The sequence below is a fragment of the Heliangelus exortis genome, chromosome 5, assembly GCF_036169615.1.
Source record: "Heliangelus exortis chromosome 5, bHelExo1.hap1, whole genome shotgun sequence".
Lineage (NCBI taxonomy): Eukaryota > Metazoa > Chordata > Aves > Apodiformes > Trochilidae > Heliangelus > Heliangelus exortis.
In genome coordinates this window covers 33512185-33535114 of record NC_092426.1, presented here as the reverse complement: position 1 = coordinate 33535114, position 22930 = coordinate 33512185, and the positions used below count along the sequence as shown (strand labels likewise).

Sequence of the window (22930 nt, the reverse complement as noted above, 5' to 3'; positions counted from 1 at the left end):
GCTCAAAAAAAAAAATATTAATAATATTCCTTGTTCTTTCCCTTCAAATCATCACAGGCTATTTATTTCTAGCACTGTACAAGAACAGTGATCTGTACAGCTGATCATTGGTCCATTGGTCTTCCAGGCATGCCAAAATGCTTGCTGCAAGCTTTCTGCCCACACTTGCCCTCTGTCTGCTTCAATTTGTGTTACCTTTTCCCAGTTCTAGCATTTGGACGGTCTAAAATCTACATCTGCTCATTGAACATACTCTCACAAACTTTTACTTCGGTAGTTTGTACCTCTTATCACTGAATACCAAAATAATCACACTATGCTCTATCTCCCAGTGTGAATGGCAACGATACTCAGCATGTAACTTTTGAGATCCCAAATCTTGCAGACTGTGAGTGAATCACCTTAGCTTAGCTAAAACCCTGCAAAACACTGTGCAGGTTCCTACCCTGCACACTGCCTGAACAACACAGCTGTTATGTGAAAAAAGAGCATGGTAAGAGTGGTTTATGCTCACAGGCAAGAAGTTACAGGGCTACGTAGCACCCTGCGCTGCCTTGGACTTGGGTCTAAAGCTGCTCCGTACCCTTTTTTCATCATGACAGAGCACTTTATCTAATTGTGGGGTATGTCCAGTACGTCAGGAATTAGATCCCAGGGTACCAGAGTGTCAGCAGCAGTGCAGTACCAGAGGGAAGCTTTAGCACACCTTACTACCAGAGAGCTGGGGGTGTTCAGTCTGAAGGAGGCTCAGGGGAGACCTCATCACTCTCTACAACTCCCTGAAAGGAGGTTGTAGCCAGGGGGGGGTCGGTCTCTTCTACCAAGCAGCTACCAGTAAGACAAGAGAGCATGGACTTAAGCTCTGTCAGGGGAAGTTTAGGTTGGATATTAGGAGAAAATTCTTTATAGAGAGGGTGATCAGACATTGGAATGCGCTGCCTGGGGAGGAGGTGGATTCTCCATGCCTGGAGCTTTTAAAAAGAGATTGATGTGGCACTCTGTGCCATGGTCTGGTAACCACAGTGTTAGTGGATTAAGGGTTGGACTTGATGATCTCAGAGGTCCTTTCCAACCCGGATGATTCTGTGATCAGGTAGATGGTGTGATGAAGCGAACAAGAGCCAGGACAGTTCCCGGCACAGCCGCAGGCTATGCTTCCAAAGAGGATGCAGTGTCCTGAGAGAGCTCTTGGCAAGGCCGGTGCTCCATGAACACATACGCAGCCTTGTTCCCATGGCCGTGTCTTCCCGGAGGAGGCAGGCAGGGCCCCGGGCCCCTCTCCTGCAGCCGCTGCACTGTGGGACTGCGCGATTGCGCTGACCGCAGCCCCCCCGCCGGCGCCATTTTGAGAAGCGCAGCCCCTGTCCGACGGGAGGTTGGCTGGGACCCCACCAGATGGTGCTGTAAGACTGCCTCAAGGAAACACCCTTTCTCGAAAATACTTGCAAAATCTGTCTTAAAATAGCCCCGCTGACCCAAACTGTTGCCGTTGTGTGTGGGGGGGGAAATAACAACAGCCCTGACGAGAGCACTGGAAATTGCCTCTCTGATGTGGTTTCCAGCATGCTCACCTGCCAGGGGAGCGGAAGGATGAGGTGAGTGAGTGAGGGCACGGGGGCTCAAAAATCAACTGAGGAGCTGAGCCATGTGCACCTCTCACAAAGGAGCTGCTTGAAGCCATGTCTGTGCAGATACTCTATGTCCTGCTTCTCTTGACTCCCTGGCACTGCCGAAGTGGTGGGCCTGTTCCTCAGCCCAGCTGCAGCCCCATGGCAACTCCCTAGATCCCTACAACAGCTTCTGAAAGGCACCATTTGCCCACCTCTGGTGAGGCAGGGGAGGGAGATGGAGAGGGTGAATTAAGATCTGGATACTAAATTGCAATGGTAAAAACCACAAACCAACCACTCAGGAAACCTTCACAGGCCAGTCATGAGTGGAGAGTGGTTAGCAAGGCTTAGAAGTAGCAAGAGCTTACCCATGCTTGTCTTCTGCACTAGACTGAAAAATTTAAAACTGTCTTCTACGGAACTGGCCACCCCCAAACCCAGCATCCTACACACACAGTGCCATGGCCCTGTTTCTGGCCAGGTTTAGGTATACAGTGAGTGCTGCCACTCCTCCAAAGGAGTATGGTGACAAAGAGGCTTCAGAAAATAGGTTTTTTGGGGAAAAAAATGTCTTGACTGGGCATGACTTCTGAGCGGAATGCTCTTCTGCTGTGTTTTACCACCAGTGCCCTGAAGCAGCCCTCTCATAAGAGCACTGTTATTTCTTGGATGCTGTCCTGTGTGTGTGTTGGCCAGGGGCTCTTTTCCCCCGTTGTGCCTTTCTCTGGTCCAATCCAGAGACCCCTGGACCTTACAAAGCCAGAGCAGCCGCTCCCTACTCCGGTCTTCTGCCAATGTCAGGGCGCCATGGAGGCTACCCCGAGACAGCATCCCCCACCCCCAGTGAAGCAGCCCAGATCTTCCTTATCATCAGCCTTTATACAGCGAGGGGACTCAGCTGGCTTTCTTGATACAACCCTGGTCCCTGGGAGCAGAACCAGGGTCTGTGAAATGTTTCTCTTTCCGAGGCCAGATCCCTCTGCTTGAGAGCTTTATGCCAGAACAGCCAGGCTCAGAGTGGATCAGCTTGTAAACTGCCTGGGCCCCTGTTCCAGCAGTGTGGCTACACTTAAGTTGCTTAATCATCTTGTGATCAAGAGAAGATGGCAGGGCCCTGGTCTTGGATTTCCCTAATCCTGTCTGTCTTTACCAGAAGTCCAGCCTGTGCTGTCTTGCCCTTTCTGGTACCAGCTGCACTAAAAGGCAGGGAAACAGAAATTCTAATATGCTCCAAATCTTCCCAAGTGTCCATGGCCATTACTTTATCAGGATTTAGAAGACCTTGGGCAAAACATCCCCTCCTCTGCATTCTGGGTTCACGTGTTTTTTTTTTTTCTCCAAGAAGCAGGTTCATTTTCTACTCCTATGTTCTCCAAGAACAAGCAAAACTAAGGCAGTGTCTGGGAATGTTATCCTGGGGTACTCAAGCAAACTATTTCATTTTCTGAGAAAACTGCTGACTGTGGAAAGTTTTCTTGGTCTTCTGCATCTCTGTGACTTTTAGCGACTTCTTAGGGCGAGACAGTCGCAGGGGAATTGCCTCACTCCTCGCTTGTAACTGAAGCAGCAGAAAGGAGGGCAGGGGAAGTGGCTGCTCACTTCAGGGTGGGAGGGAGCTGCCTGCACATCAAAGCTCCCGAGGCCTTCTCCAGGCAGGAAGGGCTGTGCTGTGACGCTGGCACATGAGGCAAACCCACCAGCAGGAAATGGCGCGGCTGGTGGGATGTGAAAGCTGCAATCGTGAGTGTTGTAGGGTGCAGTCCTATTTTTAGCTACTTCTTGCAGAACTCTGCTCGCTAGAGTCAACAGGCCGCTTCCCCTTTCCTTGATGTCAGTAGAGCCGTCTGGGTTCAGGCCTGTTTTCATTAAGCCATTCACGTGGTAATATTGACCAAAAGGTCCGTCCAGCCCCTTGGACTCAAAAACCCCCATGGTTGGACAGTCTAGGTAAGGAGAACAGAAAGCATCCGACACTTCCCCGTCTCCATTTCAGAGCTGTGAGAGGTAGAAACCAAAGCTGAGGCTGCAGAGCGTGACTCTTAGTCACATCGATGGTGGATTTTGCAACGCAGCATGTGCAGGGCACAGGACAGGCAGTGTGCAAGCAAAACTGAAGTGCTTTGCAAGGACACTGATTTGGGCTCACCAACTGCAAGGCCAGAATATTGCCATGCAACCCTCACTTTCCTGCTCCACTTCAACCTGCTCAGCTATTCCCAGTGTGTGGGAGGTGGAAGGGTTTAACACCTGAGATTGGCATGGGGCATTGTGGAGAGCAATAGGTTGCTACAAATGTCCTCTGCCTGCTTCTTTTTAACATTTGGCAGTATTAAAAGACTCCTACACCTGCTTCAGGGAAACGTAAAGGGAGTGGCTATTCCTAAACCAGAGAGAAGATCAGGCAGCAAGGCAGAGAAGCAGCCACAGAGAGTGTGAGCTGAGATGTGACTTTGCTGTTCAGGCTGTAACCCCCAAGACAAGTTCCAGATTGGTTCCAGTGGATCAGTTTGACTTGCAGTAATCATTTCAGAGGCAGGTTGGGAACAACGGTGTCCTAGGTAGCCAGAGCTTGCTGCTGGTCTCAGCAGACCTTGTCCTCTTGCTTGTCAGACAGGAATCAGTGCTCTATAGGGGGGTAGAGAAGCACATTCAGAGCCAAAATGGATGCAGTTCTGGAGCATTTCTAGACCAAACTTTCCAAGGTTGGCAGTGAGGAGCAGCAATGGGATGAAGAGATGAAAGCCTCACTCTGTGGCTATAAAGCCTGATGTGACTAAGAGGTCACCACAAGGCCCCATCCCATCCTCAAGTCTCCCTGTTATAAGTTTTTAAAAAACAAATATTAAATACCACTCACAGGAGCCTAGAGTTCCTCACAGTCCCTGAACTATCTCTGGAAGGCTGTGCTGTGTGTCTTGTTCCATATTTTCCTTCATCTCTGTGACATATACATTCATTGTCTGCGTAGCCTATTCCTAAGATAGATTGATTATGGCTGGATGTGCAAATCTTGCATGAGAGATGTGGACGGAGAAGTGTGATTTTATTTAGAAATTAAAAATCCGTTATAAGGCAGTATCAAGAGGAGCAGGTTCCTGACAGTGTAATTCCTGCCCCAGGGAATGTGATGGAAAACCCCTCTAGCCTCTAGATGGCAGCCCTATTGCTCACATACCAAAACAACGCAGGAACAGGAATGCCTTGCTTTCGAAAATGGGGCATACAGTCTTCACACTTCAGTAGTTGAGACCAAAACCTACAGGCACTTCAGACTCCACTGAAACCAAAGTGCATTTGTTTTTTTCTCTCTTCTTGCTCAAAGTAAGGAACGTGGATTTGCCCCCAGGTGGACGCTGCACTTGCCTATACTGGACCAGGAATTTTTACCTGAGAACTGATCCTGACATTCCTGAAGCTGCATGGAAATCAAAGGAGAGATGGAGTAGCTCCTTTAAGGCCTCACAGTTGTGCATTTGGTGTGTGCTTTGCCTGATGCACCAGCAGCTCTCCTGAGGTGAGAGCCAGGGCCTTCTCACTGCTCAGGAGGGTCAAAGATTTTGCTGCTGTACTTGGCCTTTAGGGATATAGGACTGTGAAGTTTGACAGGACCTAAAACCTACTTTGCCAAAGCTATTTGTATGGTAAAGTGCCTTATTGTTTCAATTTAAAAATGCAGACAGGCATTTAATGGCTCCCATCCACAGCCACTCTGTGTGATTAACTTTCCACTTTAAGGTTTAAATGCTTCTTTTCTTTTTTAAGCATGGGGACAAAAAGGGAGACTTAATGTTCCTAATGCTGATAAATGTATTTGCATGCTCTGTTTATTTTAAATGAGATAAACCAGCCTTTTGAGGAACAAGAGTCATAAATATATCCTTGTGTGAATGGAAATGCTGGCAGTGGAAATGATGGGAATCCAGTTGGCTATTAGCAAAAAAGTGTCAATAGACTATGTTCTATATTTCCTAAGAACTCATAGTCATTACTTCTGCCATCCCCACAACACCCTGAGAGCTAAGTGCTGTAGTCTAAGATGAGACTAGTGCTGTCAACCAGTTGATGTTGATACCTAAAGATGTGAACTGGGTTTTACATGTCCAGCCTGCACTGAAATCAAAAGTCAGCAGGAGCAATCAATCCCCTTTTGAAACCCAGTTAGGCACTCTGCCAGTGTATTTAAGTGCCTCAATACCTCTAATACCTCTCTAGACAACTTGCAGGAAGCATGAGTCACAACCCTGTATGATCAAAGTGTGCAAATAATGCAGAAGATATCCACAGGGTACAGAAATGTGACATTTTTAATTGATAATCTAGGGAGACTGTCCTCTCAGTGTGTAATTCTGTTGTTCCAGTGCCTCCTACAAGTGGTGAGTCTTGGAGACACAGGGATCACACCTTCCATTACAGCAGCTCAGAGCAGGGCCAAGTTGGTTGTTCTCCTCATTGAGCAAAACTGGGACTCAGGAATGCACTTCTCCTGTTATGGGCAGTTATCAGATCACAGTCTTGTTAGAGGTGAAAAGAAAATAATTATATAAGAAAAAGGGGAAATAGCTTTTTTAATAGTTTGTTGTTGTTGGGTTTGGATTTTTTTCCCCCGCTTTAATAAAGCAGAAGAAAATTTGCAAGAACTTTATGGTCTGATTTGAATCCTACTAATGGTCATGGAAATCCCTATAGTGAATACTGGACCAGGTCCAAGAAAAGCAGGTTATTATTCTCTTAGCTTCTATTCAGCCATAAGTGTACTCTTCTGTGTGCAGTTCTGTTAGATCTTGCCAGTAGACTTAATGTGGACCTGGGTAAGAAACTGGAATCAGCTGCCTCTTAACTCTGAGCCAGTGTTTCCAGAGCAGTGGTGGTGAAGCAGGATGCAGATACTTTGACTACACGACAAGTTGTAGCCTTGACTGGAAGACCCAACTGAAAGGTGACTTCTCACTGCCCAGCACCAGGCAAGAACAGCTCAATAAAATGGTTTCTGCATGAACATCTCAATGAAGATACCTATGTGTGGTTTTGGTGAAAAATGCAAATTAACCCCCTTCTGGGATAGATAGAGAATGGATCAGAAAATGGCCTTGTGTGACCAGAATAAACTCAGGCATCTCTCCCCCAGCCTGGGATACTGGAGAAAAGAGAAAGCAGCAGGTTCTAGTCCTGGCTCTGCCAAGGAGCTTCTGGGTGCTCTTTTTAATGTAGCATTGCTTAATCTGTGCACCTGCTGCAAAAGAGGTCAATGAGAAAACACATCTCTTGTTTCAGCACCCTAGGGACGGGAAACCTTTTGGGGAGCTTTCCACTTGCATCACTCTGTATCTGTGCTGTCCTCAGTAAATGTGTTTGAGTTTTCAAAACCAAGAGGTCAGAGCCAGGAGTACTTGTGCTGCTGGTTAAGGACATAGTTTCTACATGGGCCAGACTCTGCAGTGTGGAGAGCAAGCCTGTGTAAAGAAGTAGCATGAACACTCAGTAAAACTAAGCCTGAACCCTGAGTTACCATATAGAAACCTACCAGCACTTGGTAATTCACATTGAACGTTGTGTCTAAAATACATTCACCCATAATGAAAAGTTGGAAATATCATCTTGGGATAATTCACTTCCTTTCTTTCCTCTCCTGCCTCTCTGCTCTGTAACTATGAGAAGGGTGCCATAGGGTGTGTGGGCTCAGCCTAGACTATGTATTTTCTTGGGTTTTGATTTTTGAGCTACTGGTAGCTATGGCTTCTCTTAGTGAGGTGGGATAATCCCTTCACACATCCCCCAGCTGTCTGTCCTTCTGCAATGTTGATCTGCTGGATGAGGTGCAGAGAAGGAGCATGTGGTGACTAAAGAGAGAGCTTCCTGTTGAGGCAGGAGTGAAGGAAGCTCATGGTGTGCCCTCAAAAAAGGAAACAAGAGCTGCACATTCTGTCCTCTTGTGCTATGAACAAAAGCACTTCTCAAGTCCCAGGAAGCTGAAGGCTGTTCCAGATCCACCCTTATGTGAGAAGAAAACACACCCCATGCTTCTGCCTACATGTGGCTGCAGGTTCCTCACTGCAGCAGAACCAGCCCTCCGTGATGATGTGTGGCCCGTGGGTGGTGTGCCTGCTTCTTGGGAATGGGGATGTCCGTGCCGGTATTGGAGTGGGCTTCTTCAGCCTCCCTTTCTGCTGGGTGCTGCCCTTCTGAAACAGCCTCTGGCCACCTAGAAATTCAGCATGGCTCTCCATCTTCCAAAATGAAGATTTTGTTAAACAGTCTTACCATTTTAATCATTGCACAGCTCTGTTGTCAGCCTCCCAGTACCTGCCTCAAGCATCTTGTCTGAGCTATTCCTCCTGTGCTAATCTCTGTGATCTGTGGCATGCATACAGGACCTCCCCTCTGCTGCACCATATTTGCCAGAACAGGCATAACTCAAGATAACCAGATTTGAAACAATCAGAGCAGGAAGTGGCAATAACTGTCCTGAAGGGAAGGCAGGGAGTTGCCCATAGAGAAATCCTTATGGGGTGCCCAATTTGTGATATCTGATGTCTTTCCATGCTCCTCTAGCCTCCTGTACAAAGGCAGGATGGAAAGCTTGAAGGATCATCCCTCGCCTCCCTGGCTTGTGTGCTCAAGTTTAGGTCTGTACCTACTTCTTTTTAAGCTACAGTGTTCCGTGTGTGACAACACACGTATTGACCTATGCATGTGTGTGTGGCAAAGACCTCCAGGGCTGCACCCGGTTCAGACACCGCTGTCATTGCCACCGATGCATCTTTGTGAGGATGGGCAAGGTGATGGATGCTCATGTCAGTTTTCCTCTGGAGTACACAGAGCCGAGGGCTGGCTCTGTCGCAGCTGATGTGTCTCGTGGCTTGTACCCTGCAGCCTGTATACAGTGAGCAGGGCAGCCAGCCACCCAGCCAGTACCTCTGTGTTGTGGGGGTCAGGGCAGGCCGAGGCAGGCCTGCAAGCACCCTTGCTGACAAGCCAATGGCTTAGTCACCGGGGCTCTCCACAGGGCTGTGCAAACACTGCCCACAGCTCCCTGCATCAGCCTTTGCCAGTGGGCTCAGCCGGCGCCCCGTCCTTCTGCTCCCCGTGCCAAGGGTCAGGAGCTGGGACCAGCAGCCGGGTGCCAAAGGCAGCTTTGTGCAGCTGGTCTGCTAGAGGTCGTCACACGCCTCCTTAAGCAAACAGGGATCCACGCCAGTTGATAAATCATTTACGAGGAGAAGTCAGAAGCAAAGAACTAGATTAACCAGGTCACTGGGTGTCCTGAGGGAATGACGTGTCAGTGGAGCTGAAACAGCAGATCCCACAGTTGCAATCTGTTGCCTTCTTCTGTCCTGACAGCAATTCATGGAAATCCCTGGAACTAAACACCAGAGATGGAAAAACCCATTAGATCATCCCAGTCAGCTCACTAGTTAAAATAGTCACTCCCATCGTACGTTTTCTGGCAAAGTTAAAATTATGTCTCAAGAGAGGGGATTTCCACCAGTTCTTTTGGAAGGGGAAACTATTCCACCTATCAGGAAGGCTGCCTCAAGCAATGCTATTTTTGCAAACCAGAAGTAACTCCAGAACCCAAGAGAAAAACAAAAATGATTCTGCTGCAGGAACTGGGGCAGTGATGTTTTTCTGCCCGAGCAGACACGTGCCACGCAGGGCACATCTCCAAGTGGAAGCTCCGTGTGTTCTTGTGTGTTTATACACAGCCACCCAGGTGTGCTCATGTGTGCATGTATACACCCATGTCCTCCCTCTTATTCCCAAGGGTGGGATGACCTTGTGCCTTCAGCACAACCAATGTGTTTTAGTGTGAGCTCATGCCCAGTTTGCATTGCGTAACTCTGCTGACATCAAGGCAAAGCACGTTGCTCTGAGGAGGGAAGACACACATGGAAGACAGGAGGCATCAGATGATCGTGAGGCTCCAGCGCCCACTTTTCCCATAAGCAGGGAAAAGTCATTTCTCATCGTTGAGTCTTTGGTCTTCTTTGCTGTGTCAGGGGGAGAGTGGCTCCCCCACCACTGCTGGGGGCTGTGAGGCTGAGCACGACAATGGCAGAACACTCAGGGCCTGCAGGAATAGGAACGATGATGCAATTCAGGGCTGCGTCACTGAGGCTGTCAGCAGAGTCTATGGAGATTTTGGCAGCTAAGCTTTTCAGCACCTGGGAAGCATTTGGGACAGTGGGGAAATAAATTATCTGTGTGACAATATTTAAAGCCTTATCATTAGTTTCAGAGTTAATTCTGCATTTAGATGAATGGGTGTAGCACACATCGCTGAGCTGGAACCTGTACAGATAGTGCAGATTACTCCCTGTTGCCATTTAGAAAGCTTTTGGCCAGCAAAACTGTAACTTGTAGTCTTGGTGGCTTAAGTCTAGGGGCAGAGATCTGTGGCTCGGGTAGGCACAGTGTCCATGCCAGCCCCAAACAAGCCCCATGCTACCCAGGGCTCTGATTACCAAGGCCACAGGGTGTTGTCTACACACCTCTTACGAGAAGAAGGCGGGGTATTGCTTGGGCGTTTGCCCTGAATTTGTAACTCCTTCTCAACTAGTTGTTTTATTTTTCTCTCACAACTGGCACAGCTGTCTTACCCATTGGATACTCTTGAAATTTAGGCGCTGTGTTTTGAAATATTCTAAGGACTTGGCTTTCACCAGACAGCAATGTGGAGGCTGTCCTTATGAGCACCCTCTGCACCCTTGTGTTTCTGCAGGACAGCTGATGAAGGCTGCACTAGGCACTGGTTTGGCCTGGGCTTCCTGGGCTTTCTTCTGGGCTGTTACTTTGTTCTGTTTAGTACAAAACACACTGAAGCGTTAACAAGGGTTATAAAAGAATGACAAAAAATGTGGAAAAGGATCTAACCAAGGAGGCACAGGTCAAATTCTGCGCCTAGACAAGGTCTCTTTAGTTGCTGTCAGGTACTTAGTAGGCCGTTCACCTACTAAGCCCCTTGCTCCTTGCCCTGTGGAAGAGCAGGTAGAGCCCAGTAACATTTTAACTACAAGATTAACTGTCTGCCAGTTCAATAACAGAGGGTCTTCTGTTTCTGTGGACAGAAAGTGCTGACTCAGGTCTCTTACACAAACCAGCCTTCTGCCACTGGTCGCAGTGCTGGTCACTCTGCCTTTCTTCTCCACATCCCCCAAACCTCTCTCTCTTTTAACACTCAGTAAGGAAAGAAAACCTCAGTTCCAGAGACAACTGCTCAGGGATGTGGTGGTATTAACTCTACGTAACCCAGGTCTCCAGCACAGTTTGAGTAGCACTCAGTCCTTAAGAAGGGCCAGAGGAAAAAGAGTGAGCCATCTTCCAGGTGCTCAGGAGTCTCCCTCCTCTCAATTTCCCTGCAGCTGTAAAGTCCCAGCGCTTCCCATAACCACACACCATTGTAGGAAGAGATGCAGGGAGGTCTTTGAAAAGTCCAGGCACTCAAATGCATCTCGCCTTTTCACTCCCAAGTACTTCTGAGACCTGAATCTCTCACAACCTGAAATCAGTGGGTGTTATTGCCATTGCTCCCCACAGATGCAGTAGCAGCCCTTGAGCGATGGGTCCAAAGCCCACAGAAACCAAGCAAGATCTTTCTGCAAACTTCATCCTGGCAATGGAAACAAGTTTTTCACATGAGAAAGCAAAAAGCAACACCAGCTTAATTGAGAATGACCTGTTACAAAGGTTACTTTCAAACAAAGAAAATTCCAAGTGTTTTATTCCAAAAGGAAGGCTAAGATTTGCACAGGGAAAGCTAACCTCTAAAGCTGCCCTCCAGCAGCAGCGTCCCATGGGACCCGAGGAGCCACCAGCCAGACAAGCCTGCCTCAGAAAGTGGAACTGACTGACTGATCTGAGTCATCTGCAATGAGTCGGACATGAGTGAAATCATGCCCTGTGTAAACAGTGAGAGAAGCAAATGAAGACGATAAGGACCCAGGTTTTGTTCTGTTTTTTGTTTTTTTTTTTTTTAATTATTATTGTTATTGTTGGTTTTGATTCAGTGTGGGAGAGGATAACAACATCAGCTAGGATTTTAAATAGCAAAGCAGAAGCAAACAGTGGCAAAATGTGGCCATGGACATTCAGCTGTGATGAGACTGATGGCTTGGTTGAACCACCTTTAGGAGGCCTGGTTTCCAGTGAGTGGCCAGTGCTCAAAAACAAGCAGCCTCATCAGAGGACTGGGACCATGATCTTTATCTACTGACCATGTGCTTTGAGAGCCATTTCCACTGGAGTGGCAAATATTTTCCTTTCACTGCCTCACAGAGCAATCTTTCCTCCATCAGTCATTGCACGAGGACTGTATGGGGCAGCAATGAACCCAGGCCCCAGCAGAGAAGGTGGGACCCTGCCCAGCATGCAGATTGTTTGCAGATCCTTGCAATGTGGTGGGATCAACCAACACCCTGGTACAGGGCGTGTGTGTGTGATGTGGTTGATGAGCACACGGTTGCTGATTTTCAGCTGCCTAACTCTGTTCTGTGCGTGGCCTTGCGTTAGTTTCAGGCATAATAACACCATGATATCATAATAATATATCACAGTCTGATGACACCATCGCATGGAGTAAGCCACAACAATCTGATCTCATTCTGCAAACGTGGAGATGAGCGTTACTGCTTCACAAGACAAGTGGGTGGCAGGTAGATGGAGCTGGCATTACCTATATTGTCAGCCCTGGGTGGGAACATGACCTTATGGGTTAAATACAGTGGCTGGGAGCTTAACACCTCAGCTCTAGATCTGCCTCAGTGGCTGTGGGTGAGTCACCAAACCTATCTACATTCACTTCTTCCATCTGTGAAATGGTGACAATAATATTTCCTCACCTGATGGGGGCAGGGAAGGGAGCGTGTGTGCAAGAATGAATAAATGTTTACAAAGCACCTTCTGAGCAGTGCACAGCCTGTCTCTGGCTGTGCTTAGGAGGAACTCGCGTTGTTCACTCCACTCTGGGTTGCACCATCCTGTGAGCATGCTGTGTGGTGTAAACACTCCCCTCAGAGTCAACACTTTCAAATGAGAGTAAATGAGATAATCCCTCAGGAAAGGAACAGACTTACCATGCTACCAGCAATTTCAATAAATTTCATTCAAGGAAAGGCAAAGTAACTTTTTAAAAATAAAATAAAGAATAAAGTAGAATAATAGATGAGCTGTTACCAATTTTTTTTTTTTTTTTTTAATGGTACCGTGATCTTCAGTTTCACTTCCCAAATGGGAAACAGAACAGAGAAGTGAATCCCCTTGAAATAAAAGTGAAGTTAATAACGGGATTCCTTTAGCTGCTTGCCACATCCTGTGTATGCTGATCGCTCTGTTTATAGCTGGCAGGAGCCCTTCTAGACTCTTCTTTACCTCATTAACTCTTTGCTGAGCCAAACTGTCTTCTAGAAACAGTTGGGAAAAAGCCTGCCTGTAACCCCCCTCCAGCAGCAGGGTGCCCCACGTGCTGTCCTGTGCCTGTAGGAACAGAGGCTCATGTGCATCCCCCTGCTCCTCTGACTTCCCACTTATGCAGGCGCACACTCCCCACAGCAGTCATCAGAGAGTGCTTCCCCAGCCCTACCTGCATCCCATCCCAATGCACACTGCTTCTTTTGCAGTCCAGAGTGCTCACAGGCAGCCCTGTGATGGCCACTCAGTGCCTTGTTCACATGTTCACCAGCGTTCGTGCTCATGTGCTCACACAGTTCCTGGAGCCAGCACGAACACGCATACCAACACTCACGCTTTCCCTAGTTTTGTGCATGTAATCATCAGTGCACACATGAAACACGTGGTTTTTTGCATTTTCTTATACTAAAGGGAGGTGGAAAAACATGCATTTCACAAATGCAAACTGGCCATAGCTGTATACGTCTCAACTATGAGGTAGACCTACTCCCCTCCAGAGTATTGTCATTGCAACGGCCCTCCTTCCTGGGACAAGTTTGTGGCTGAGGGTTAAACTGCTTCAGGAAATGTGGCTTAGAGTGGTATATATATTCACCAGGACAGAATTTTTTTACTGGTCTGATTTTCCCTGGACACTTAACTTTTGGTGCATCTCTGGCTTTTGCTGCTTTTCATTCTGCTTAAACTGTTAGAAGTGACCAGGGGACCTTCCCCTCGTCAGCAGACTTTCTCTTTTGAACAGTTTCACCAAAAAGGCTTTGCCACCATCCTCACACCTGCTCCTCAGTGAGTCTTCACCATTTCAGTAACACTTAGAAATTGTTTTGCATACAGGAACAGCTGCATTTGCAACAGACACTATCATATCTACCACAGCTTGAATCTGTGGAGTTTTGATCCATCAGACTGATGACAGACTGATGATCTCTGAGCCACACATCTTGAACAGAGCTGAACTTGGGAAGACCTGAACAACTCCATCCAGCATCCTGACACTGTACTGGTGATTCAGCCAACTGCATGCTTCAGTAACTATTAGTGGGTAAAACTTCTCAGCTAGATGCACACAGACTGAAAGGTGGTGAATTTTGGAGTAAGAAAACTTCTTGAGTTTTTTAAATATCTCTAACAATGCTCACTCTGTAGGCCTGGAGATATCAACTGTCCATCTGCAGATAAACTACAGCAAGAAAAAAGTGGCACAAGCTGTGTATGTGCTGTTTTTGCAAGGCAGTACAAAGCCTCAGTTGGAAGTACACTTGGATGCAGAAGTTTGTTTCCAGGTAATTTCAGTTCTGTCTGCTGAGTTGGCAGGTAAAATGGTCACAGCAGATATGAAGATATCGAGTAGTGTAGAAATTACTTTACATGGATACTTGTCCACTAAGAAGTGCCTGTACCATTGGCTAAACTCTCATTTCACACAGTGTATCAGGTAGCCATTGAAGGGGAGAGTTTCCTGCTGCTGGGAGTTACTGATGGACCTGTTATCCAGCTGGACCAGACACATGCAGGAGAGCTGAAAGGGAAAAAATGATCTGCTTTTCTCCCTGACTCCCCCAAAAAGTGGTCCCAAACTTCTGATTAATCTCTAGGTACTTGCCAAGTAACACTTCCCCTACGGAGTTGTTGGCTGGGGTCTTAGCATTTCCCAGCTAACTAGAGGACCAATGGCACTAGAGGACCAATGTCCTTCTTTCCAGAAGAGCTACTCCCAAACATTTGGGAGTTGGGTTCCAATATATTGTAAGTAACCTAAAGAACACAGGTTTAAAAATTAAAATCAATCATGTAGAATTCTGTATATTTGCCTTTTGACTCTTTAGTCTTCAGCACATGCTCATGTTTTTCTCTGCACTAGCTAGCAGGAAACACATGATTTTCCTAACTGAAAAATGCAATTCTCTTGTAACCACTTGATCTATGGAACAGAGTCTTAGAGAATAAAAAAGTAGGAACAAGTAGGAGCAGAAGCCTTCTTCTTCTCACAACTCCAGTAGCCAGCAATCAATGTCCCACTTGTGTGCACTGCCTCTTACCCCCCTACAGAAAGCAGATTTGCCAGGAGGAACAGCCCTGACATTGAGCTCAAAGATCACCTGGGCTTGGCAATATTGAGGGAACCGTGTGATGGAGCAGCCCATCATGGCATCCCATCAGTGCTCATGTACTGTAAGGCAGCCCAGGCAGAAGGCCCAACATCCCTGCTCTTGTAAAGACCATGGTTAGCTCTACTCTGATGCAATTTAGTAAAGGCTTTGCTTTTCTTTCTCAGCCAAAAGCCTACATCTCCATGGAACCAGGGCCCCAGTGCAGCACTGGCACCTGGGGGCAGACAGAAACCCTCCATGAAATCTGTGATGGAGCATCATCCAGCAAATGATATTCTCTCCCTGATCCCTCCGTGGAGTGCTTGGTGAAGCTCCTACCTCTCTGGGGCAGCCACCCATAGATGTGTTGTAGCTTATCTCCCTCTCTCGTTTCTCTGCAAAAGTTTCTGTATGCAGGAAAGGTTGGAAACTCAAAAGGGATCCTGCTGCTCCCATCCCCAGCTGCCTTTGGGCACACAGGGGCTGGATGCCTTTTCTGTGTGTCACCTCTCAGCCCCTGATCCCCAAACTCCAGTCTCAGAATCCGTGTGATTCTTTACTGACTTCATAAAAATAAACAAAGGCATTTAGGTCATACTAGTAAATTATTTACACACACACACACACACACACACAGAGACACACACCCTTCCATTTCTTATTGCATGGGTCTTGGTGTCACCACACCCTGCCAGGGACTGTGTTTGTCCCTGCTGTGCAGTCCCTGCTCTGTGATAGCCAAACACACAGGCTGGGCTTTTGGGCTTTGTCAGCTGCCGCCCGGAGCTGGACATCACCTGCAAGGCAGTTCCATTCAGCCTCTTCAAAAGTGGGTCGCAGCAATCCAGCCAGAGCAGGTACAGTGCTGCAGGTGGCTTGGCAAAGGGATGGGTTCTGGCTAGGTACAAACTTATCAGCAGATTGCATCCAGCCAGAAAAAGTACTGCAAGGCAGACTGGTGGCAAAGCACAAACTTCCCTTGCAACTATTTTTGAAAGCACCTTTACATCTTTGTTTTCAACTTGCATGGTACAAATAAACCATATGGATCAGCCAGTTGTTACTAAAGGAAATGATGGTTTTGTGTCCCTCTGCTTCCCTGGTGCAAATGAAATAATATTACACTCCTCATTCTCCCTTCACAAAAAAAGTCCCCCACCCAGCTCTGCCTTTGATCCTGTTTCTTCCATGCTGCCTGTGGTAGACTTTTGATCTTGACTCAGCATGGTCCATCTTACAATGTTTCTTTAGGTCCTGCTTCAAAGTGGGCAAATGGACACAGACTGTGATGTGTGACCAGGTGACATATTTTTCATGCTGACCCACAGTGCAGGTCTTCAATGTGCAATGCTTGAACAGTCATTGTCCATGCCCACTGCTGACCCCTGCAAGCCAACTGCTAATTCAGAGTGAAAGGCTTGCTCAATTTCTTGTGAAACAATTTGCTTTGGCATTTGTGTGTCCTGAACTTCTCCATCATTGTGGTTTGGTTTCTAAGTTTGATTAGAAGCCTCTGGAGTTCCTCCTAGCCCTGCTGAGCCTTGCTTGCTGTTAAAATACATCATTCTCTCTTGGCAGCAAATGCTGTTGCCTTGTTTTCCCTCTTTCCCCATTTCTGTTTTTTGGAATGGTATTTGGAGGGCCACTTTTGTCTCCTCCAGGTGTGGCCCCACCCATCCGAGTAAGCTTTTCTTTCCCAGCTGGAACACTGGTCATTTACTTTTAATGGATTTTTCTCACTCCTATTGGCTCTAACTCAATTTTCAACCCACGATGGGACTTTTCATTCCATGGCTGCTGAATTTGTTTCACTCTTGGAAAAGCCTGTATCAAAAAATCTTTTGAAAGCTTACATTTACGACAGACCCTCCTTGCTCCTGATCGGTTTTTTTGGAAGCTCACAAAAGTCAGGTCACCAGTGGGGCATGATTTAACTTTGCAAATAAGTGCTCCATCAGTGGTCTTTCCACTGGGTGCTCATCCACCAGCATGGCTGGTACAGCCCCCATTTTCCTGAAAGCCTCATGCTCCGCCCAGTCTGTTCTTTTTTAAAGATGCTTCTGCTTCCCAGAGTGGGGCAGGAGGGAGGACACTGAGGCTCTGCCCTTTGCACTGTGGGGAGCAGCAGAAGGGCTGGTGATGGAGATGAGGGGTGCTGACTCCACTGCTCTAAGTGTTGTGTTTTCCTGGGTAAAGCCCTTGGGCCCAGGTGCTACAAAGCAGTGGGCACCATCATCCATGCCCAAGTGCAGGGTCTGCACAGGACAGAGGCCAACAGGAAGCATCACAGACTGGGGCTGCCCAGGTCTTCCTGGGGAAGGCAGAGTGCTGCAGCCAAAATACCTGTTCCCCATGCCCCAGGGAGGGCCACGTGGCAAGGCTGTTCTAAAGCCCCTGGAGTACCTGAAGTACCTCCTCCAGTCCTCTCACCACCAGCTGAGCCTGGCTCTTCTCCTTTGATGCCTCACATGATGGTGGCATCCCCTCACCATGGTGGGTGGCAGCATGGCTCCACCACTGCACAATCCCAGGATGAGGACACCTCAGCTTAACTCCTCCATGGCCAAGTGTGACCATAAGGCCAGAGAGCTGGTGCCATCCTGTCCTCTGGCTGTTAATGCTTTTCCCTGAAATAATAGTGGAATAAAATAAGGAAAGAGATTTATTTAGAAGTGGGGCAAGGACAAGGAGGCTCAGAAGTGGAGGGGCCAGGATGCCCCTTTCCAATCCACGTTCAAATGTACAAACTTACCATATCTAACACCTCCCTGAAATCCAGACAGACTCGATTACATTCTCTCTCAGTAATGAATTGGTAATTATATTGAGGAACACTATTATTTGTTTGGCATGACCTATATAAACCCAACTTGGGGAGTGCATATTTGGTGCAGTGCCAGTGCTCTGTGCCCTGCGTATTATTGCCTTATAAACACAACCATTGTTTGAATTTCAGATCAAAACAAACCAAGCCACGTCGCTTGTCAGTTATTAGATATCTTTTTCCCAAATGCTCACCCAGACCGTATTACAATAACAATAATTATTATTACATACTTCCTTATTATACGTTTGTGCCGAGGTAGCATATTTGCCTTTTTCCCACACGTTAGTAGCTTCTCCTGACTCCTGTGATTCACTCCTGCCTATTTCCCAATGTCCATGAGCTCTGTTTTACTTTCCTGGTTGCATTTTGTCAAGACTTGCAGATGGGGACCCATGGTGCCTTATTGCACCAGAGGGCTTCAACTGGCGCGGGGGCTTCGCTCCTCGAGGGAATATACAAACATGAGAAAGATGTGGACCCTGCCCCCCCAGTGCTTTATAAATATTTAACTTGGTCTGATAATGGGATAAGGACTGATAACTTGATTTGGACAGACTAAACCCCAGCCCTGCCTGGGGTAAATGGACCCTGTTAGGAAAACTAGGGGGGTCAGAGCACAGTGATGATTCTTCACACAGCCATTGCTGCAGCTGGGGTTAAGACTCACTCTGCCTAACTTGAGACATCCAAAATTTAGTTGTCAAATCCTCAGCAAGCTGCTTGCTGATCTGCCTTTACAGTCACAGGAGAGAATGGGGTGCTTTGCTGCCAAGTGAGTCAGCCCTTCTCAAGATAAATGTTTGAGATAGATGAGATGAATCACACACTGGAGGTGCCTATTTGTCTCCATTGACTATGCAGGAAGCCTGTCCAACTAATTAGGTTCAGACACCTAACTTTTAGGCACCTAAAACCAGGTGAGAGGAATCCCATCATCTTCATCGAGGTCCTTTGCTACTGGCCTAACAAACAAGGCCGTGGGAGAGGCTCCCTAGAAACGTCCTCCCAGATTTGGATATGAACAAACCCCTTCGTCCTCCACGCATAGGAATCTGCAAAGCCTCATGTCTGTGTCCTCCCCACGCAGCTCCTATGGGAATGGGGCACTCCAGCCATGCCCAGCTGGCAGAGATGAAAGCATGTTCCCTGCCATCCTCTGAATGAGGCAACGGTCCTGTGGGAAAAGATGTAATAGTGGGACTGGAGTCTCTACCATAATGTATTCAGAGCAGGCAGGGGGAACAACAGAAAAAACAGAAAAAAAACAAAACGGAAAACAGAAAACAAAAAAATATGATTTTTTTAACTGGAAAAAAAAAAGAAAAAAAAGAAAAGAAAAAGGAAAGAAAAAAAAAGAAAAAAGAAAAAAAGAAGAAGAGAGGAGAGAGGAGAGGAGAGGAGAGGAGAGGAGAGGAGAGGAGAGGAGAGGAGAGGAGAGGAGAGGAGAGGAGAGGAGAGGAGAGGAGAGGAGAGGAGAGGAGAGGAGAGGAGAGGAGAGGAGGAAAAGAAAAAGAAGAGAAGAGAAGAGAAGAGAAAAGAAAAGAAAAGAAAAGAAAAGAAAAGAAAAGAAAAGAAAAGAAAAGAAAAGAAAAGAAAAGAAAAGAAAAGAAAAGAAAAGAAAAGAAAAGAAAGGAAAAGGAAAGGAAAGGAAAGGAAAGGAAAGGAAAGGAAAGGAAAGGAAAGGAAAGAAAAGAAAAGAAAAGAAAAGAAAAGAAAAGAAAAGAAAAGAAAGAAAAAGGAGACTTGACCTTGGCTTCCTGCCTGATGCAAATATCTCATGAAGCTGTAAGATGTGCACAGTGCAAGCCATGGGTTTGGAAACAAGGTTATGACAAGTTCCACAGTGAAGCGCCAAAAAGGTATTTTTCAGGGGGGTATAGCTGGACTTATTGCAGATGAGCTTCCAGCAAGCAAGCAGCACTTTCTGACACCAGGTTTGCATGTCAGTGGTTTTAGACTGTCTCCTTAAAGGTGAAAGCATTTAGCTCTAGCACATTCTTTCAGAGGCAAAAATCATGGAAACATTCCAGACGTTGACGTCTGCTAAATAAATCAGCAGCCAGGGCTGCTCCAGCTGGAAAGGGGCAGAGGCCAACAGAAATCACTGCTGTGTTATCACCCTGCTGTGTATGGGCTCAGGAGCGTGGTGGCAGGATTTGAAAAAAATGTGTAATTTGTGCTGGTTTCTTAGATGTGTGCCTTTCTATGTCCCAAAACTGTTTCATGCACTAACCACACCATCCATATAAGGGCAATTGCTGCTTCCATGTGCAGCAGGTGTCACTTGCTTTTTCTTCTGGAAACAGCCTCTTTAAAGCTTCTGGCACTTCCTCAACGTGAACAATTCATTCAGGTGTGAGATTTTTGACTTCTCTCTGCCTCAGGAGGCAGAAAGCCAGGTGTAGACTTGGATGGGTTAAAGGTACCTATTTGAAGCTCTGCCCTTGCTGTGCACCATGATCAGCTCCTGAATTTGGGAGCAGCAGGGATGCTGAGGACACCAGGGTAACCACGTGCCTGACTATGACCTGAAGGAAAGAGGGTGCTGGCACCTGGCTATGCAGGTTATCCCACACAAGTGGGCTCCTCTCAGTGAGGGTACCGGGTGCTGCTCCAGGGACCTGCAGAGGGATGGCACATAGATGTCCCCAACAGCTGCTTCACAACTTTCCTCTGCCAGTGGTGTGAAAATTGTGCTCCATCCCAGCCAGGCAGGGGCACTTTCTTAGCCCCCATTACCATACGAGCAGGATGGAAATTCTATCACTTTGCTCTGGTAAGACCTCACCTGGAGTACTGCATCCAGATCTGAAGCCCTCAATACAGGAAGGACATGGTCCTGATGGAGTGGGTCCAGAGGAGGGCCACGAAAATGACCAGGGGGCTGGAACACCTCTCCTATGAAGACAGGCTGAGGGAGCTGGGGTTGTTCAGCCTGGAGAAGAGAAGGCTTCAGGGAGACCTAACAGCAACCTTCCAGTATCTGAAGGGGCCTACAGGAAGGATGGAGAGGGACTGTTTGCAAGGGCCTGTATAATATAAAAAGGAGCAATGGTTTTAAATTACAGAAGAGTAGATTTAGAATGGATGTTAGGAAAAAATTCTTTACCATGAGGGTAGTGGAAAAATTGCACAGGTTTCCCAGGGAGGTGGTTGAGGCCTCATCCCTGGAGATATTCGAGGTGAGGTTTGGTGAGGCTCTGAGCAACCTCATCTGTTTGAGAATGTCCCTGTTTATTGCAGGGGGTTAGATTAGATGATCTTTAGAGGCCCCTTCCAACCCAAATCACACTATGATTATAGGAAATCCCTTCTCCGGCTTCATGCAGTTGTACCACACTCAGGGAGGAGAGATCAGAGGAGACTTGTTCCTTGCCCTAAAAAAGAAGAGGCAAACCCCAATAGGAAGCATCTGTAGGATAATGTGGGTGCCAGCAGCCAAGTGAAGGCAGGGAGGTCTCCAAAGCTGCAAGAAGGGAGCTGCTGGGCTTTCCAGCCCTACACTCAGAGTCCAGACAGGGTGCACAGACCCTGGGAAGGCTGGTGGGTGCTCTACTGAGGAGCCAATGTGCAGTGACAGCCCTGCAGCCAGGCCAGGGGCAAAGACTCCTACTTCAGGCATCTTCACCTTTCACAACCATGCAGCAGCTGGGCCTGATGCTCTTTTCCTCCAACTCCCCAAACCTATCATTTTGCACACTGGTTTGTGCCTCAGCCCTGCTCCCACCCCCAGCACAGGCTGCACATGTCTGGGTGCAGCTGGAGGCACCCCCAGATGTGGCCAGGCTGGCCACCTGAGCAGTCAGGACAGACTGTTGAACACTAGCACAGGCTTGCTGTCCTGCTATGTGGAAACTTATCAATTGCATTTGTATTTCCACTGGAAATTATAACTTAGATCTATTAAGTTCAGCCAATTTCCTTACCCTGTGTCTACTAAAAGGACACCTCTGCTTTTTCCACTGCAGTACCTTGTCGGTTGCACCAGTGCTAAATTTGTGGTAGGCTCGCCACATTCATGTGACACTTTAGGAAGAGGCCACACACAGCCTCCATCTCTTGTCTCCCCCTCCCCTCACTGCCCCCAGAGGTAGCTCAGCGTTTAAGCTACAGAGAAACAGAAAATTCCCTTCATGAACAACCAAGTCAGATCCCAAACCCCATTACTACTTAGGAAAGATGTCCCATAATTTAGATTGCATTGGATGGTCTTTAGGTCATTCACAGGTGTAAAGTCAGGAGGATTAAGGGCTTATAATATTTGTCTAGCACTGTTGCTACTAACTCCAGCAAAAATAATGGAGCTAGCTTTTTGGGTTTCCTGACACCACAAAGTACACACATGCACACACTCCCTATTTTATGAATGTTTACATACCCGAGCTGCCAGGAATCTCACTCCCGTTGCTTCCCACCACCTTAACACACTTTCCTGTATCTCTGCGAATTTGTTTTCTCACCGAGCAGCTGGTAGTATCCCTTTTGCTTGGGAGCAGGCAGAGGCCAGGCTTCCTCAGGCACCAGAAAAGCCTGGCAGAGGGTGCACAGACAAGCTGTGGTTTCCATCTTAAGCCCTTCACACCTCCCCGTGACAACCCAGAGGTGTTCCATGGAAGGAGTGCAAGGACCGAATAAAAGGAAGGATTAAAAAGTTAGGGACAGGCAGGGGATGGCCACACTCACGCCCGCCTACCCCCCCCCCTCCACCCTGAAAGGCCACAGCGTCTGAGGAGGTGCCTGGAACGGAGCAAACATCTACACCCACCTGCAGAGACCAGCAGAAAAGCACTTCCACACCTCCACCTCCAGGGGCACAGCCAACAAAAATAGCACTGAACCCAGAAGATAATAATAGAATAGCAACTGCAGAGAGCTTCGACTCGTTTTACACCCCCAGGAGAAGCAAAGGCGGGATGTTTGTCCTTCCTCCATCTACAGCCTCTGTACATCAGAGCATTGCTGCAGAAAAGACGTTGTCTATTTACCAGAACTTTCCCAGG

At 47.5% G+C, this 22930-nt stretch overlaps 3 long non-coding RNA genes across 8 annotated transcripts in view; 2 read left to right on the top strand and 1 right to left on the bottom strand.

Annotated features, from left to right (window-relative positions):
• The window catches only part of LOC139796444 (uncharacterized), a 97589-nt gene that overhangs the window by 5268 nt on the left and 69391 nt on the right, over nt 1–22930 (top strand). The window lies entirely within an intron of this gene.
• LOC139796446 (uncharacterized) lies at nt 1508–12766 on the top strand. Of its 2 annotated transcripts, XR_011726007.1 has the most exons (3): nt 1508–1603; nt 2959–9523; nt 11145–12766. It is a non-coding gene; the product is annotated as an uncharacterized lncRNA (long non-coding RNA). The 2 variants fall into 2 exon arrangements; XR_011726006.1 differs by having other exon boundaries at nt 2959–12766.
• Nucleotides 5897–22677, bottom strand: LOC139796445 (uncharacterized). 4 transcript variants are annotated; one of them, XR_011726002.1, is made up of 3 exons: nt 22309–22677; nt 20719–20959; nt 5897–19104 (listed from the first exon to the last, which is right to left on the bottom strand). It is a non-coding gene; the product is annotated as an uncharacterized lncRNA (long non-coding RNA). The 4 variants fall into 4 exon arrangements; XR_011726003.1 differs by having other exon boundaries at nt 20719–20923; XR_011726005.1 differs by having other exon boundaries at nt 20719–20865.